This window comes from Eriocheir sinensis, chromosome 35 (genome assembly GCF_024679095.1).
Source record: "Eriocheir sinensis breed Jianghai 21 chromosome 35, ASM2467909v1, whole genome shotgun sequence".
Taxonomy (NCBI): Eukaryota; Metazoa; Arthropoda; class Malacostraca; order Decapoda; family Varunidae; genus Eriocheir; species Eriocheir sinensis.
In genome coordinates, this window is record NC_066543.1 from 2927128 (window position 1) to 2943637 (window position 16510).

The window sequence follows — 16510 nt, forward strand, 5'->3', positions numbered from 1 at the left end:
CTTTTTCTTTCGAATTGAATTTTTGAATGCGCGGGATTAAAGGAAAGAGAAAGCGGGATCTCCATTATTATTTTGGGGGGGAGGGAGGCCAAGCATACATGTTTTGAAGCAAGGACAATAATCTCTCTCTCTCTCTCTCTCTCTCTCTCTCTCTCTCTCTCTCTCTCTCTCTCTCTCTCTCTCTCTCTCTCTCTCTCTCTCACACACACACACACACACAGACACTTTTTCCGGGCATTTTCCATCTTTTTATCCATCATTTGCGTTCATCATTACAGAATTAACCTCAAATGCCGCTACTATAACCACCACCACTACCTCCACCACCACCAACCATCACTACCACTACCACCACCACCGCCATCACCACCACTACCACCACCTCCAGCAGCCGCCGCCTGTAAGGTAAATCAACTCGCTGCGTTCAAGTACAGACGGTGAAAATGCGGCCCAATTTTCACGACTGCCTCGGCGCGCCTATTGATGATTCACAAAATATCGGAGCCAGAAATCTGCCCTTTGCGGGATGTTTTACAGCGCGGAAATGGCGGCGGCGGCGGCAGGCGGTTGTAGATGATGGGATGACGATGGGGGGGGAGGGGAGTGGGAAGGGAGGAGAAGGAAGCGACAAATTGCGGTATATACGAAAGAGTAAAAGAAGGAAGGGAGGGTGGGATGTGGGAAGAAAGGAGGAAACGGAGAGATGGGGAAAGGTTGAGGGAAGGGAGGGAGGTGAGAAGGAAGAGAGATGGAAAAAAAAAGAGGAAAGGGAGGGATGTGGGTAGGCAGGAGGGAAGGGAGGGAAGTGGGAAGGAAGGACGGAAAGGAGGGAGGAGAGAAAGAAGAAGCAAAGGGAGGGATGTGCGAAGGGAGAAAAGAGAGTTGTGTGAAAGGAAAGAAGGGAGGAAGGGGGGAAGAGAGGCGAGAAGGGATAGAGTTGGTAAAGGAGGGAGAGGAGGGCGGTGGGTGGGAAATGAGGTGTGGGGGAGACGGCGGTGCGTGTGCCAGAGGTTAAAAGGGACGAGTGGTGAGGGAAGGGGAGGGACGGGGGAGGGGGGGGGGAAGCGAGGGAGAGACAGGTGTGTTGAGTTACCTGAGGGAGTCGCGCACTGTTGTAACAGCGTCGACAAATTCCTGAGTCTTTCATTTCCTGGGCAGAGCCTCGCCTCAGCCCCACACACCGCGCCAACACCTCCCAGGACGCCGCTGCTCCGCATACATGTTCCTCGCCATGCTGTGCCTCGCCAGTAATTAAAAAAAAAAAAGATCGCTATTTGTGCGCTGCGGACAGGATTCGAACCTGTGCGGGCAGAGCCCAATGGATTTCAAGTCCATCTCCTTAACCACTCGGACACCGCAGCTTAGAAGGAATAGGAGATGCACTGAGTAAAGTTACGCGTTATAGTTCAATCAAGGTGGATGATGATAATATCGCTCCTCTTTTCCACCTTCCATGTATATACGAACCAGCATTACAGGCTTAAATACTCCAAAGGTGTAAATCAGTTCTCACCTAAAGCATAATGGAGCATGCTGTTCTTCACTAGGGACTGCAAACATACATAAATCGCCTTGTGAGGAACAGGAAACAACAGAATCTTCTTGGCACAGCTTCCGAGGACTAGTGTGTGTGTGTGTGTGTGTGTGTGTGTGTGTGTGTGTGTGTGTGTGTGTGTGTGTGTGTGTGTGCGTGTGTGTGTGTGTGTGTGTGACGCCATCAACCATCTTTTCCCCATCACCCCCCTCCCCCTCCTCCTTACCCTCGCCCCCCCGCACCCTCTCCATTCTTTCTTAACACTTCCTGATTTCATTCCACGGGATGCATATATTTTCTCAACAATTTCGAGACCTACAATCTCATCCCGGAAGCCAAAACATTACAGCGAGGCAGGAAAGAAAAAAAAATGAATAAAACACTTTCGCCGAACGCATTTTCGGCCCCAAATCCATCACGCCCGATCAAACATTTGCTTGGGATTAAATTTTCTGAGTGTTTTCATTGCTTCTTTTTTTTTTTTTACATTGGTGTGTGTGTGTGTGTGTGTGTGTGTGGAGAGAGAGAGAGAGAGAGAGAGAGAGAGAGAGAGAGAGAGAGTTTTACCGAGTATACAAAAAAACGACCATTTTTATAAAGATCGAATGGGTAACTGAAAGGAAAAAAATCTATCTTTATCAAAACTAGTCACGAGTTTAATTTTTGTATCCTCGGTAAAACTTTAATACACTCGATAAAGTCAGTCACTTCAATTACTACTACTGCTACTACTACTACCAGCATCACACATTAACCAAACTTCTTTTCATTTGCTCCTTTTTGGTTCCTCTCAACTTCATGTTTCACCTCTACCTCTTTTTCCCATATCATTTAGTTATTCGAGTTCCACTTCCTCATCCCCTTTCACTACCTTCTCCTCCTCCTGCTTCTCCTTTCTTTTTTTTCTCCTACTCCATGCCATCTTTCTTTTAGTCTCTCCTCCCTATTCAGCTCTTCTCCCTCTTCCTAGTTTTCTTTCTTCAACTCTCAACTATTCTTATTTCAGTAAAAACAATATTCCTTGCTTGCTCAACTAATAAAACTTCCCAACCGGCGGCGCTTTCTTTGGTGTTATTCTTGTTTATGGTTCTAATGTTTCGACGTTAAATTCTCACTTTCCTTACTCTGCGGCAGTGGATTTTGCTTCCAGTTTTAATTTAATTTCCTTTTCTGGTTTGTCTACGTCTGCTGGTCCAGTCTGCTTACAAAGGTCACCGAAGAAGGGGTGGATGAGGATGGACTAAAGATGATGGAACATTTAGAGGGCATTTCAGACATTAACCCGTCCGCTGCGATTGGTATAGATTTGTCTTTCACTGGTATCCTGGTCACATCTAGTCCAGGTCTTTTTCTGCCTCTGTGATGGATAGTGAAGTGTTTCCCTTGTGGTATTGGTGTACTGGATATCCCCTCCCAAGGTGCAGGACTTTACATTTTTCTTCATTGAATTATAGCTGCTACTTTTTGTTCCATTCCTGTAGCTTGGTGAGGTCTTCTGGTAGGAAATCCGCTGTCAAGGGGTTAAAGTGGAAAACAAAGAAGAACTAACAAATAATCAGGTTCTTCATCCCTCGCACTCTTTTCCTCTCCTTCCTTTTCTCCTTGCTTTCCTTCACTCGTTCTTTATCACCTATCTTCCCTATCTCTCTCCTTTCTTCCTCCTGCTTTTTGTCCCTCATTTTTCCTTCCTATTCTTTTTTTACTCTATTTCCCTCCTTGCCTTCTTCCTTTCTTCCCATCATTTCTTCTCTACCCCTCCTCTACCCATCCCTTCCCTCCTTCCCATTCCCCTCCATTCCTCCTTCCTTTTATCCTTTCTACTTTCCTCCCTGTTTCCCTACCTTTCCCTCCCTCCCTCCTTTCCTTCCTCTTCTCTTCCCTTCACATGCAAATCTTCCCCCCTCTCTCTCACTGCTTCCTTCCTCACTCCAAACTCCCCATTCTCATCCCTCTCCCCTCCTCCCTTCCTCACCCAGGCGTCCCTCTCCCTCCTCCTCCCCCTCAGAGCCCCACTAGGGTGATGGGTGACCTCGGCACCCTCGGGGGACACATAACTTGGTTCAACCTCACTAAAGTTAAACACCGCAGCGGCACCGTTGGGAGGAGGGGGGTAAGGGGAGGGATTGAAGAGGGGGAAGAGAGGGGCGGAACAGGGCGAGGAAGGGGTAGGGAGTGAAAGGGGAAAGGACGAAATGGAATGAGATAGGGACGGGTGGGGTTGACTGAAGATGACCTGGGAGGGGGGTGGGGGGGTGCGTATTCCCTATCTCTCTACTGGTATGTGACCCCCTCTCTTGACCAGGATCAGCTAGGTTAGGTTACGTTAGGTTAGGTTAAGCTGGAATCATGGATGGTAATTTTGAGTTGGAATCACAATGACAGAATATTTCAGACCATCCTGTGGTTATCGTGGTTAGGGTCGTATTCTTAAAACATTTCGTCGCCCAAGCACTCATATTTGACAAGGCTTTTGTAGGAGTTTGGGGCATTTCGAAGGGGTAGTTTTATGGGCCAAGTGGTAGATTGACCCTTCTTCTGTACCATGAAAATAAAGTAACACTCATAAGAACCCGATTGGTCTCATTTTTGGTCTTTGGAAATAGTTGATGTGAGAGAAGAAAGCGTCCCAGGATACCGACCTCATTTTCGAAGCTACTCCCGAGCGTCTTCACTCAGGGACCACATACCGAAGAGAGATTGGGAATATGCGGGCAGGGTGAAGTGAGGAGGGTGGAGTGGACTGGAAGTGAGAGTGGAGGACTAGGGAGGAAGAACAGAATGGGGAGGAGGGCTGAAGGAGGAGGGGGGGGGGGGCGAAGAAGGGACTAGGGCTAAAAATGAGGAACGAAACCCATACCTCCCTTTCAAATGATTGTCAATAATATAATGAAGGGAGAGGGAGAGGGAGAGCGGACGCCTCCCAACACGGGCTCCTTCCCTAACAAGCCCGTAACGAAGGGAGTCTGTCACAGCCTCGCGTGTAATAAGCCGTCCCAGAACAGCTGACGAACACATGCAAGGCTCCGGCTGACACGTGTCTCTCCGGCCGTCCAGAGGTTATGATCGAGGGAAAAAATTATAATACTGCTTGGACAACTGACAACAGGGGGGACGGGAGAGATCCATCCAGGCGTCCCTTTCCCTCCATTGATCCTACTCTTTCTTCTTTTCCTTTGCTCCTTTCCTTCTTTCTCTTCCTGCTTTCCTCAATCCATACTTCCCTTTCTTCTCTCCCTACATTCTACTTCTCTCTCTTTTCCTTAGCTTCCTTCCCTCCTCAGTCCACTCTTCACTTTCTTCCCTCCATACTTCTTTTCTGACTTTTCCTTCGCTACCTTCCTTCAATACATCCTTTCCTTTCTTCCCTTCAATCATCATTCGTCTTACTTCTTTTCCTTTGCTCCCTTCCCTTCTCAATCCATGCTTCTCTATTTTCCCTCTATCCACCCTTCCCTTTCCGCATTTCCTTCCCTCCTGCCATCCTTCCCTTCCTTCCCTTCCTCCTCCCCTTCCTCCCTTCTTTCATCACGTCTCCCTCTCCGCCATAAAGCGCCGCCTTATGGGAACAATTACCAGTCGTCACATCGATCTCGGGAAAGGCTTGTCCTGGGCGGCTGGCGGGCGAAAATCAGCCAATAGCAACACCTGCGGCTAATCACCTTATGCTGGCGTGACCTGGAGCGGCGCGGCGGCAGCGGGGACACAGGGAAGTCAACAGAGGCCTCCTGACGCCTACCCGCGGGTCAATATCCAGAACCCGATCAATACACGTCACGATGCCTCATTAGCCATCTTTATTGCTCACCTGAGGAGGCTTGACGGGGGAGGGAGGGAGGCGGCGCTGCGTGAGACAGGTTAATATTACGCCCAGGTGCGATGTACTGGGCAAGGTTATGGTGGCTAAGTTATGATGACTTTGGGTATAGTGACTTAACATAATCTATCTTTTTTTTTATACCTGATGCACGATAGATGTAGCGGGGAGTTGTGATGTATTGGGCAAGGTTACTGAGTATGGTTACGTTGTTATGATGACTTGGGCTATGGTGATCTAACCTAATCTATCTTTTCCTTTGTACCTAATGCAAGATTAATGTAACGGCCAGGTGTGAAGTATTGGAGAAGGTTATGGTGGTTCGGTTATGGTGGTAAGGTATGGCTTGGTTCGTGATATGGAAATTTGACAAAATCTAACTTTTCTTTTATACCTAATGCAAGATAAATTTAGCGGCGAGGTAACCGACCTGAAATTGACCTATCTTTCGGCCACTCCTTTTAGCTCTTTTTAGGAGCAGTGAGTAGCGGGCTTTTTTTTTTTTTTTTTTTTTTGCCCTTGAACTGCTTCCTCTACTGTAAAAAAAAAAAAAAAAAAAAAACTAGCTACCTAACTTTTATTATATACCTGTCACGCGAGTTGCATAAGTGTGAAGTATAAGGATTGACGGGATGTGGTCACGGTAAAAGTGAGGTAAAACATAATACCGAGCCTTACCTAATTTATCTTAGCACACCTATTTCATGAGGTGGACAGGTATGACGTATGATGTAATGTTGTGTGGTGCTGGTGGTGGTAGTGGATTTGGTCATGGCGCGCGGGGAGTGTCAATGGTGGAGCTTTTTCACAAACACTAACACTACCGAACAGATAAACACAAAGGAACACAAAGGAAGAACAAACAACAGCAGACCTGCTGGTCCTTACGAGGTTGTTTGTGACAAGCTACACTAACTATCTAATCAAAGGTGGAAGATGAAGGACAGCAAAGGCGAAGGCGAAGAACGCTTACAATGTGTCACTCCTGCAATAGTAACGATGGAAGGATATGGTGGTTGTGGTGTTGCATGAAGGAAGGGTTTGTAGTGGTATTGAACAAGAAGTATCGTTTCAAAAGAGTATGGTGAGTAAGGATGGGAGTAAGCGGTTTTCATGGAGGAGAATTTTTGGTGTTGATGGAGAGTGCGCAAGAGAAATGGTTGTTGTTGTTGTTGGTGGTGGTGGTGGTAATGGTGGTGGTAGTGGAGGTGGTCTGCAAACAGGTAGGGATGATATGCAAAGGAAATGGTAGGTGGAGGTTACATTCTTTCTTCCTTCCTCTCTTTCCTTCTTTCCTGGCAGGGGTGATGTGGTATAGTTTTGGGGCGTTGGTGTTTCCTAGGTTAGAGAAGGTTAGAGGGTGTAGTGGAAGGGTTAGAGGTTGTAGTGGAAGGGTTGGAGGTTGTAGTGGAAGGGTTAGAGGTTGTAGTGGAAGGGTTGGAGGCTGTAGTGGAAGGGTTAGAGGTTGTAGTGGAAGGGTTAGAGGTTGTAGTGGAAGGGTTAGAGGTTGCAGTGGAAGGGTTAGAGGTTGTAGTGGAAGGGTTGGAGGCTGTAGCGGAAGGGTTAGAGGTTGTAGTGGAAGGGTTAGAGGTTGTAGTGGAAGGGTTAGAGGTTGTAGTGGAAGGGTAAGAGGTTGTAGTGGAAGGGTTTGAGGTTGTAGTGGAAGGGTTGGAGGTTGTAGTGGAAGGGTTAGAGGTTGTAGTGGAAGGGTTAGAGGTTGTAGTGGAAGGGTTAGAGGTTGTAGTGGAAGGGTTAGAGGTTGTAGTGGAAGGGTTAGAGGTTGTAGTGGAAGGGTTAGAGGTTGCAGTGGAAGGGTTAGAGGTTGTAGTGGAAGGGTTGGAGGCTGTAGCGGAAGGGTTAGAGGTTGTAGTGGAAGGGTTAGAGGTTGTAGTGGAAGGGCTAGAGGGTGCAGTGGAAGGGTTAGAAGTTGTAGTGGAAGGGTAAGAGGTTGTAGTGGAAGGGTTAGAGGTTGTAGTGGAAGGGTTAGAGGTTGTAGTGGAAGGGTTAGAGGTTGTAGTGGAAGGGTTAGAGGTTGTAGTGGAAGGGTTAGAGGTTGTAGTGGAAGGGCTAGAGGGTGCAGTGGAAGGGTTAGAAGTTGTAGTGGAAGGGTTAAAGGTTGTAGTGGAAGGGTAAGAGGTTGTAGTGGAAGGGTTAGAGGTTGTAGTGGAAGGGTTGGATGTTGCAATGGAGGTTAATCCTAATACTGCTGGCGATGGTGGACGGTGCTGGTTGGGAAATAAACGTTATGCAAGGGAAATAGAACTGGTGGTGGTGGTGGGGGTGGTGTTCAGGCCGCAGTGGAGGTTGGTGGTTTAACTAGGACCATGTATTTCGGAGGCCCTGGTCCATGTCGCTCTGTTTCCTGCCTTGTAGCCCAAACTTTTGCATCCTCTCCTTCCCCCCTTCCACCTTGCTATACCACCGAAGCCAGACTATCGTACTCAGAGCCTCGTATTTACCATTTTCTAACCCATAACGATTGCCAAATTACAACAATAATTAACCATTTTAACGATAACTATATATTAAGCTAGTTATTGGGGTGGAGCAGACAGTTTTTGGGTCGGAAATCTGCAAACAAAAGAGGCTGTGTACGACAATATGGCACCGTTATGCTATACCTTTTCCCATTACTTGCCCTTCATCATATCCTATCCTCCTTTTCACTTCCCTTCAACGCTTTATCATCCACTTCCAGTACCTTCCTTCCCTCTTATCATATTCCTACTTTCCCTTCCTTTCCACCACGCCATGCAACCTCTTCATCCCTTTTCACCATGCACTTTCTCTCCATCCTTACTTCCTTATTTTTTTTTCCATGCAATATCATCCCTTTCCTCCTATAATTCTCTCCCCTTCCCTTCCCTTTTCTTTCCTTCCCTTTCCTTTCCTTTTTCCTTTCCTTCTAATTCGCATTGCCAGGAGGGGAAGGGTTTGCTGGGTTAGAGGCAGTGAGTGAGGTGGAAGGGGAAGGGGTGAGGGGAGAGGCTGGTGGTGGTGGTGGTGGTCTGTCATATTAATTGTTGTTTGTTTGGCTTGGTTGTTGTTGCGCTTACTCTTAGTTTATGGCTGTGTGCGTGTGCGTGTGCGTGTGTGTGTGTGTGTGTGTGTGTGTGTGTGTGTGTGTGTGTGTGTGTGTGTGTGTGTGTGTGTGTGTGTGTGTGTGTGTGTGTGTGTGTGTGTTCGTGTATATCCTGTAAACTTTCCTGTTTGATGAACACACACACACATATACGAGATGTGTAGATTATAATATTATTACCAAAAAATAAATAAAAACGATAACACACAGAAGGAGGATGCAACAGTGTGGCTAAATTACCCTCGGAATCACTTATTAAATCCTACAAAAAGCTGAAAGATTTTCCACGGTAACAAGAAAAAAAAAGTGTGTAGATGGTCAAAAAGAGCTAATTCACTGTTAATGACCCTCTTTGAAACAACATTAAATCCCTCGGTAGACCAATTCTATCCTTTCTTTTAATTGTTTTCGTGTGAGCTGGGAGCCCTGAAAAGGTTGGGTTACCACTGATTATGAATAACACAAAGGGACACAAACATGGCGGAATAACAGTCGTATTTAAAATGTAAAAGTGTAAAGTTCAATTCGGTGTCACAAATACTGAACCGATTCCACAAGTCTAACTCGATTCCACAAATTACGGGACTAGGAACAAAGCACTGAAAGACACCACCATGTAGTTGGCGGCACAGCTCTGAGGCGGCTCCTTTATTCACCGCCATTTGTTGAGTGTTGCTCGGGCAGTTTGTGATCCATTTTGTGAATTTTATCCTGAAAAGCTCGTTGTTTGATTTGGTAAGGCAATTTATGGTGTGGAACTTTATCAAACGCCTTTTGAAAACCCAAATAAATAATGGCCAGTGATTTAGTTACGCCGTAAACTGAGAGAGAGAGAGAGAGAGAGAGAGAGAGAGAGAGAGAGAGAGAGAGAGAGAGAGAGAGAGAGAGAGAGAGAGAGAGAGAGAGAGAGAGAGAGAGAGAGAGAGAGAGAGAGAGAGAGAGAGAGAGAGAGAGAGAGAGAGAGAGAGAGAGAGAGAGACAACTCCACGAAACACGCTGACCTCACCTCGCCCAGAGCTGTAAATCCCCTGGGACAGGGCCCCTCGGAAACAGGCCGCGCCCGCCCCTCGCATTCCAAGACGAGATTAGAGACACCCCCATCCCACCCTGACCTGACCTCTCGTGCGCATCGACCCACACCACCATCATGGCCTCCCTCACTCTCACTGAGGCCCCCCACCAGCATCAGCAAATTGCCTGGGCAGGACAGTCAGGCTATCCTGGGGCAAAATATTGCTGTGTGTGCAGCTACTCTGTCCGTGTGAAGCCCTCCACGGCCTGCAGCCAGCCAGACTGTCCAAACCTGGCCTGCGCAGACTGCTTCAATGATGGCCCTTTCTGCTGCTCCACGACTGAGGGATTGAGGCGAGCAGCCGGCATTCCTCACCCCGTCACCTACGCGGCCGCTGAAGACACACCGCCCAGCACGCCAGCAGCCCCCCAGCCCGACCCGCTCGCCCCACAACCACCAATTGAAACGGAGGACAGCGCCGTCAGGGAGGATCTTCTCTCCAACCCGCCTGAAGGCCTTGTTGACATCATTCTCCGACTAAGGAATGAGGTACACGGCCTTAAGTGCATTGTGGAGACATATCGGGCGCGGAGTGAAAGAACGAGGAAACAAAGAGAAGCCTTGGTTGAAACCATCAGCTCCATGGACTCCCTGGCACAAGTTGAACAGGACACCCCCATCCCTCCCCCCACCACACAAGCCACAAGTGCCCTGCCAAGTAAAATTGACCAGGACTGGCAGGAGGTGTGCTCCTCCCACCCCAGGTGGCGCGGCTGGTGGGAATCAGGGAAGCCTAGAGCACTGAGGAAGGTGACTCACGATCCCCCAGAAGACGCCGAGACAGCCCCACCCCCTCGCCGCCGGCCGGGCCAACCCACCCAGGCCACACAGACCCCCCCGCCCTCTGTCAGAAACAGAAACCCCCCCTCTCCCAGCCGATCCACTCCTCCTACCCCCTCCCGTCCTCCCCGCCACCATCACCACTACAACCGCGGACGCGGAGACACACCACGGCACACACACCATCGCCCCCAACCCCTCTGGACTCAGGCCTCACCACCCTTCTGTGGCAGGTGCCGTCAGCGCGGCCACACAGTTAATCACTGCTCTGAGACCATCTGCGACTTCTGTGGCCGACGTGGGCACCTCGCTGACCAGTGTCGCAAGAGGCAGGCAGAAGCAAAGCGAAGTCTAGAGTGTGCGTATTGCCAGCGGCGAGGACACACCGATGACGAGTGTTACGCTCGAGCCGCCGACATCAGACAGGAACGACTGCTTCGAGCAATCCTGTCTGAACACCAGCCACCCATCACCCAGCCTGCTCCCTACCAGCAAGCGGTGCACGCCCCGCCCTACCCATCCTGGCCTCATCCCCCGCACACTCCCCTTCCGCTGATCCGATAAGGCGATACGGACACCAGCGGCCTCAAGATTCTGTCCGCCAACGTACGAGGCTTTAGGACCAACATCGGGGAGCTGACACACGCCTTCGTCCTCAGGCACCACATCGACATAGTGGTGATAGTGGAGACCTTCCTGGACGACACATGTGCCACCACCTGTGACAAGATCCCCGGGTACTCGCACTGGGCCAGACGAGACCGCCACACAGGACAGGGGGGAGGCATTGCTGTTTGCCACCGAAACGGCCTGCAGATGGACGCCCTCACCACAGACACTCCCTGGAAATGGAGATGATGTTCCTCCGCATCATTCTCGCGGACAGGAGCGCTCTGCTACTCTGTGCCATGTACCGGCCACAGTGGCAAGGCAGCGCCCCCCTCACCTACCTCACAGAGCACCTGGACGACCTTATGGCTGCCCACAGCTGTCAGTACGCGATGGTTGTGGGCGACCTAAATCAACACCTGGTGGCGAGGGCCTTCACCGAGCTCACAGCGGTGCATGGATTGCACAACCATGTTGAGTTCCCGACACATCAGCGAGGAGGCTCCCTGGACCCTGTGCTCACAGACCTGCCGAGTGACTGCGTGCTGTGCTGCCCACTAGACCGTGTGGGCAGTTCCGACCACAATGCCATACTCACCACCATCAGCCTGGCCCCAGCGCGTGAAGAGGACCACCAGCGAGTCATCTGGCTGTGGGACCGCGGACTGGACGGCTGCAAGGCAGGCCCTGGCAGCGACTGCTTGGGGCACAGTCCTTAACGGTGACCCACAACATGACGTCTCCGCCCTCACCACTGTCCTCAATACCGTCCAGCAGCAACACGTCCCCCACCGCACCTACTCATCCAGCCCAAAAGACCAGCCTTGGTTCGGGTACAGGTGCCGTATTGCAGCCGAAAGGAAACACAAGGCTTGGACAAGATATAAAAGACACCCCACGCAGGAAAATAAGGCCCAACACAGACGAGCCTGCAAAAATATGACGAGGACAGCAAAGTGGGCAAAAGAAAGGTGGGACGCCGACAGGAGGAGAAAGCTGTCCTCTAACCAAACCGACCCGAAACAGTGGTGGGGGCTGGTGAAGGAACAGCAAGGCCTTACCCCCCAGGAACGTATCCCGCCCCTGAGGAAACCTGACGGGGACCTGGCCATCACCAGCCGGGAAAAGGCTGACCTGCTGGCCTGTCACTTCAGTCAAAAGATGACAACCCAGGAGCCAGACAGGCAGCCGCCCACCCTCCCCCAACTCATCGCCTCAAGACTAGAGAATGTGCTAATCTCTGAGGACGCTGTCAGGAGACATCTGAGGGGCGTCAACACCAGGAAGGCGCCAGGCCCTGACAGCGTGAGTCCATACTTACTGCGGCGATGCTCCGATGAGCTCACCAGCCCCCTCGCCCAGATCTTCCGGCGATGCCTGCAGAGCGGGTGTGGCCTGCACAGTGGAAGGAGGCCAGAGTCACACCCGTACACAAGAAAAAATCCAGGTCCGAGCCAGGCAATTACAGGCCAATATCACTCCTCCCAATCATCAGCAAGATATTTGAGAGGATCATCGGGGAGCAATTGACATCCTTCCTCGAGGAAAACCACCTGCAGTCACCGAAGCAGTTTGGTTTTCGGAAGGGCCGCTCTACCTCAGACCTCCTCCTTCTCCTCTCAAAGTCCTGGCATGACGCCCTTGATGACGGCCACCCCTCTCTCGTGATTGCCCTGGATATAGCTGGCGCGTTCGACTCCGTTTGGCACCGCGGTCTGACGGCGAAGCTACAGCAACTAGGCATCACGGGGGACCTGCTGCGCCTGCTCTCAAACTACCTGTTAGGCAGGAGCCTCCGCGTAGCAGTCAACGGAAGCACCTCGACCAGCTTCCCGGTGGAGGCCTCCGTTCCACAGGGGTCCGTCCTTGGACCTATTCTGTGGAACATATACTTTAACGACCTCCTGCAAACCATCCCGGCAGCAAGCGCCTACGCCGACGACTGCACCCTCTCCAGAACATACAAGAGGGAGGAAGCCCAGGACGTGATAGAGTCCGTCAACAGACAGTTGGCAGACATAATGGCCTGGGGAAAGAGGTGGCAAGTCAGGTTTGCCCCTGACAAAACCCAGGCCATGGTAATATCACGTTCTCGGGAGGACGCGAGGCAACTCCACGGCAGACTGAGATTCGGGAATGACACCATCCCTCTGCAGTCCAGCGTCGACATCCTGGGCGTGGAGGTGGACTCCCAGCTGCGGTTTGACCGTCACCTTGAAAGGGTGGCGCACAAAGCCTCCCAGAAGGTGAACCTCCTGCGCCGCATGAAGAACCTCCTCGATGCTGAAGGCCTGAACACCCTCTATAAGGCACAAGTCCGTCCAGTGATGGAGTATGCACCGCTCACCTGGATGGCCAGCGCCCGCTGCCACCTCAACCTACTAGACAAGGTGCAGAGGAGGGCTGAACGCCTCATCAACGGCACCCAGCACCACCGACCGAGCCAGTGGGAGACACAGCGACAACAACAACAACAACAACACCCACACGAAGGAAGGGCAAGACCAGCCACGAACCAGCTGAATAGCCTGGAGCACCGTCGCCGCGTCGCTGCCCTGACGGTGCTACACAAGGCACAAGTGGGCCTAGTGCCCCACCTGACGGACCTGAGGGCTACCTGGAGGAGGTCTGAGCGCAGCACGAGAACGGTGCTGAGCAACGCCTCCCTCCTGGAAGTGCCAATGGCCCGCTCCAGCACCCACCAACGTGCCTTCTCCATCGCAGCGGTGGTGTGGTGGAACAACCTCACTGCTGATGTGGATGTGACACAACTGTCCACTCAGCAGATGAAGGTTGCGTCCCACAGGTGGCTACTCCTACACCCACCGTAAACATGTATATAATTGTATGATATAATCGGCAGAAGCTTTTAAATAGCTCCCCAACGGTCGGGGGAACTTTAGCATAGACAAATAATACTGCCATGTACTAATGTACTGAACATGTTTAAATAAAAAAAAAAAAGAGAGAGAGAGAGAGAGAGAGAGAGAGAGAGAGAGAGAGAGAGAGAGAGAGAGAGAGAGAGAGAGAGAGAGAGAGAGAGAGAGAGAGAGAGAGAGAGAGAGAGAGAGAGAGAGAGAGAGAGAGAGAGAGAGAGAGAGAGAGAGAGAGAGGAACGGAAAGAAGAGCCGGTAGAAGAGGAAGCGAGAGAGCGAGAGAGAGAGCCCTGAAGAGGAGTGATTAATGGGAGATCAGAGGGAGAAGAGAGTTAATGGATGACACTTGCTAATGGATGACACTAATGTGATCCTTCCCGGGTCTGACGAGAGAGAGAGAGAGAGAGAGAGAGAGAGAGAGAGAGAGAGAGAGTTTCTTCACTGCCTTCTCATCTAACAGGTATTTGCTGCCGTAATCAAGCATTGCTAATGAGGAAACGAAGGTATAAAGAAAACGGGATGAGAGAAAACGTCAAATGGATACTGATGTAATTATTCCTCTCGGTTACAATTCTCTCTCTCTCTCTCTCTTGTTTATCTACAAATCTACATCTTGAGAAGGCTCTTGATAAAGGTCCACACCATAAATTACGAAATCAGAACACGAGGTATTGAAGATAAAGTGCACAAAAAGTTTGTGAATTTATGAGTCCAAATGATGTAGAAATATATATGGTGAGTTTGTCTTTTCTTGTCTTTGTTAGTCTGTCTGTCTGTGTCTGTCTGTACCCGCATGTTTGACTTCTTTTCCGTCCAACATGTATTTAGGTATCTATCCGCTCTTCTTGACTTTAATATTTAAGTGTTTACCCAGGCTTTACAGTCCTTTACTTCCTCACTTTTTCTAGGTATCGCTGAAGGATTATCTACGTAAGAACATACGTTGTAATTTCAGGATTATTACATTTCATCTCGTATTGGCTCTTAGTAATGATCAACGAGGCCTTGTTCTTTCACAAACACACACACACACACACACACACACACCAAGACTGTTACTTGCACGCAAAGGTTGGCACGCACACGCAAACTAACAATAACACCCAAAAACTGGCGCCCACACGTCCTCCCCCACCGCGGCGGCCACCGTTAGGAAGGCCGCGGTAACCTTATTAGCGCCAGGGGAAATTCCAGCTATTTCTCGCCACCTCTCGGAAACTCTCACCAGCCCTCGACCATAACAAACACCTGTTCCTGCCGGGCCACGGGGCTCCTCGAGGGACGCGGCTGTGGGTACGGAAGGGGTGGAGGGTGAGGGTGCAGGGGGAGGCGAGGTAGAGTAATGGGGAGGAGAGGAAAGGGGTGAGGAGAGGGAGAAGCTGCTGCAGGGAGAGGCGGGGGGCGGGGTGGATGGGAAAGGGATGAAACGGGGAAACGGACAAGGGGAAAGGGTGCAGGAATAAGAGAATAGAAAGGAGAGGGAAAAGTGAAGTGGCGGGGAAGTAGGTGTGGGGGAGGGGGCTAGGGAAGGATGAGGAAGAGGCGGGTACAGCTGCTTGTTTTATATATGTTGGGCTAACTTGTAACTTCCTGACCCGCCTGCCGCCCTCACAACGCTGCGGTGCCGGGGGGGGGGGGGGGGGGTGGAGGGAAACTCTCGAATCGGGACGAGCAAGTGACCAAGTTTCCCTCTCGCTCAGCTCGCTCTCGTAATGTTGCAGAGCAGAGGTGCAAAGTTGGGATCGAGGCTGCTAATTAGCCGTGCCCGTGAATGAACGGGGAGGGGGGAGAGGGTTGGCGGAGGGAATGATGGAGGCGAAGACAAAGAACACTGGAAACACACACACACACACACACACACACACACACACACACTACTATGTGTCCTACCCAGCTGCCTTACCATCAGGACATTATTATCTCCCTTATTAAAGCCCTTCATCTATTTATAAATCCCGATCAAGTCTTTCTAGAGAGTAATTTGAAGAAGAGGGAAAGAGTGGGGAGAGAGAGAAGCTGCTGCAGGGAGAGGCGGGAGGCTATATCCAGCCGATGGAGGGTCCTTCAGCGGTCTTGTAAAGTTCGTTTACAAGAAACCACCGTTGAGGTGGCAACGGCGACCCGGCAAAGCGACAGATGACGTGCTATTTAAGGCTTCGTCTCTTCGTGCTGAGCTGCGTGGCGATGCCCCCAGTTGTGGTTGTCTTTTTGCCGCAAGTTCAGGAACACACGCAAGCGAATGAGCATCAACCCAAACTGCTGCTTTCCGAAGACTTTTCTGTCGATCTGTGCAGACTTCAGAGTAAAAATGCTGCAGGGCGGCAGCAGGATGGCCCGGGGTGGACGACGAGTTTAGCTGTCAGGTCTGTCCGTGCCTTGCGATGGGAGACAATGGGCGTTTCTTCCTGCAGCGCCTGTGACAAGTGTCAAGGCCGCCGCTGTGTTGGCCACGAGCCTCAGTGGAATAGTGTCGTTGACGCAGCTCTGTACTTCAGCGGTCTATGGTAAAAGAAAGTCATATTACACTAAAGAACAGTGAGTGACCGAAGACCTGAGAGGAAGGGAGTCGATGAACTAAACTGTTTCGATATTTAGAAAATCAATTTCATCTTGGTAGTGCACTTCGTGAGTCATCCGACAGTCTCACTAACGAGCACGTCACTGGACCGGGGACACGCTGCCCTGGCCGCTGCAGTGACCCTCAGCCAGCGTGGGGTTGTATACTGTTTGGCGCAGGACAATT

At 50.7% G+C, this 16510-nt stretch overlaps 1 non-coding gene across 1 annotated transcript; it reads right to left on the reverse strand.

The window, feature by feature from the left end:
• Positions 1–1279: 1279 nt before the first annotated feature.
• On the reverse strand, positions 1280–1361 carry Trnas-uga (transfer RNA serine (anticodon UGA)). Its single transcript has one exon. It is a non-coding gene; the product is annotated as a tRNA-Ser (tRNA).
• Between the last annotated feature and the right edge of the window lie 15149 nt (positions 1362–16510).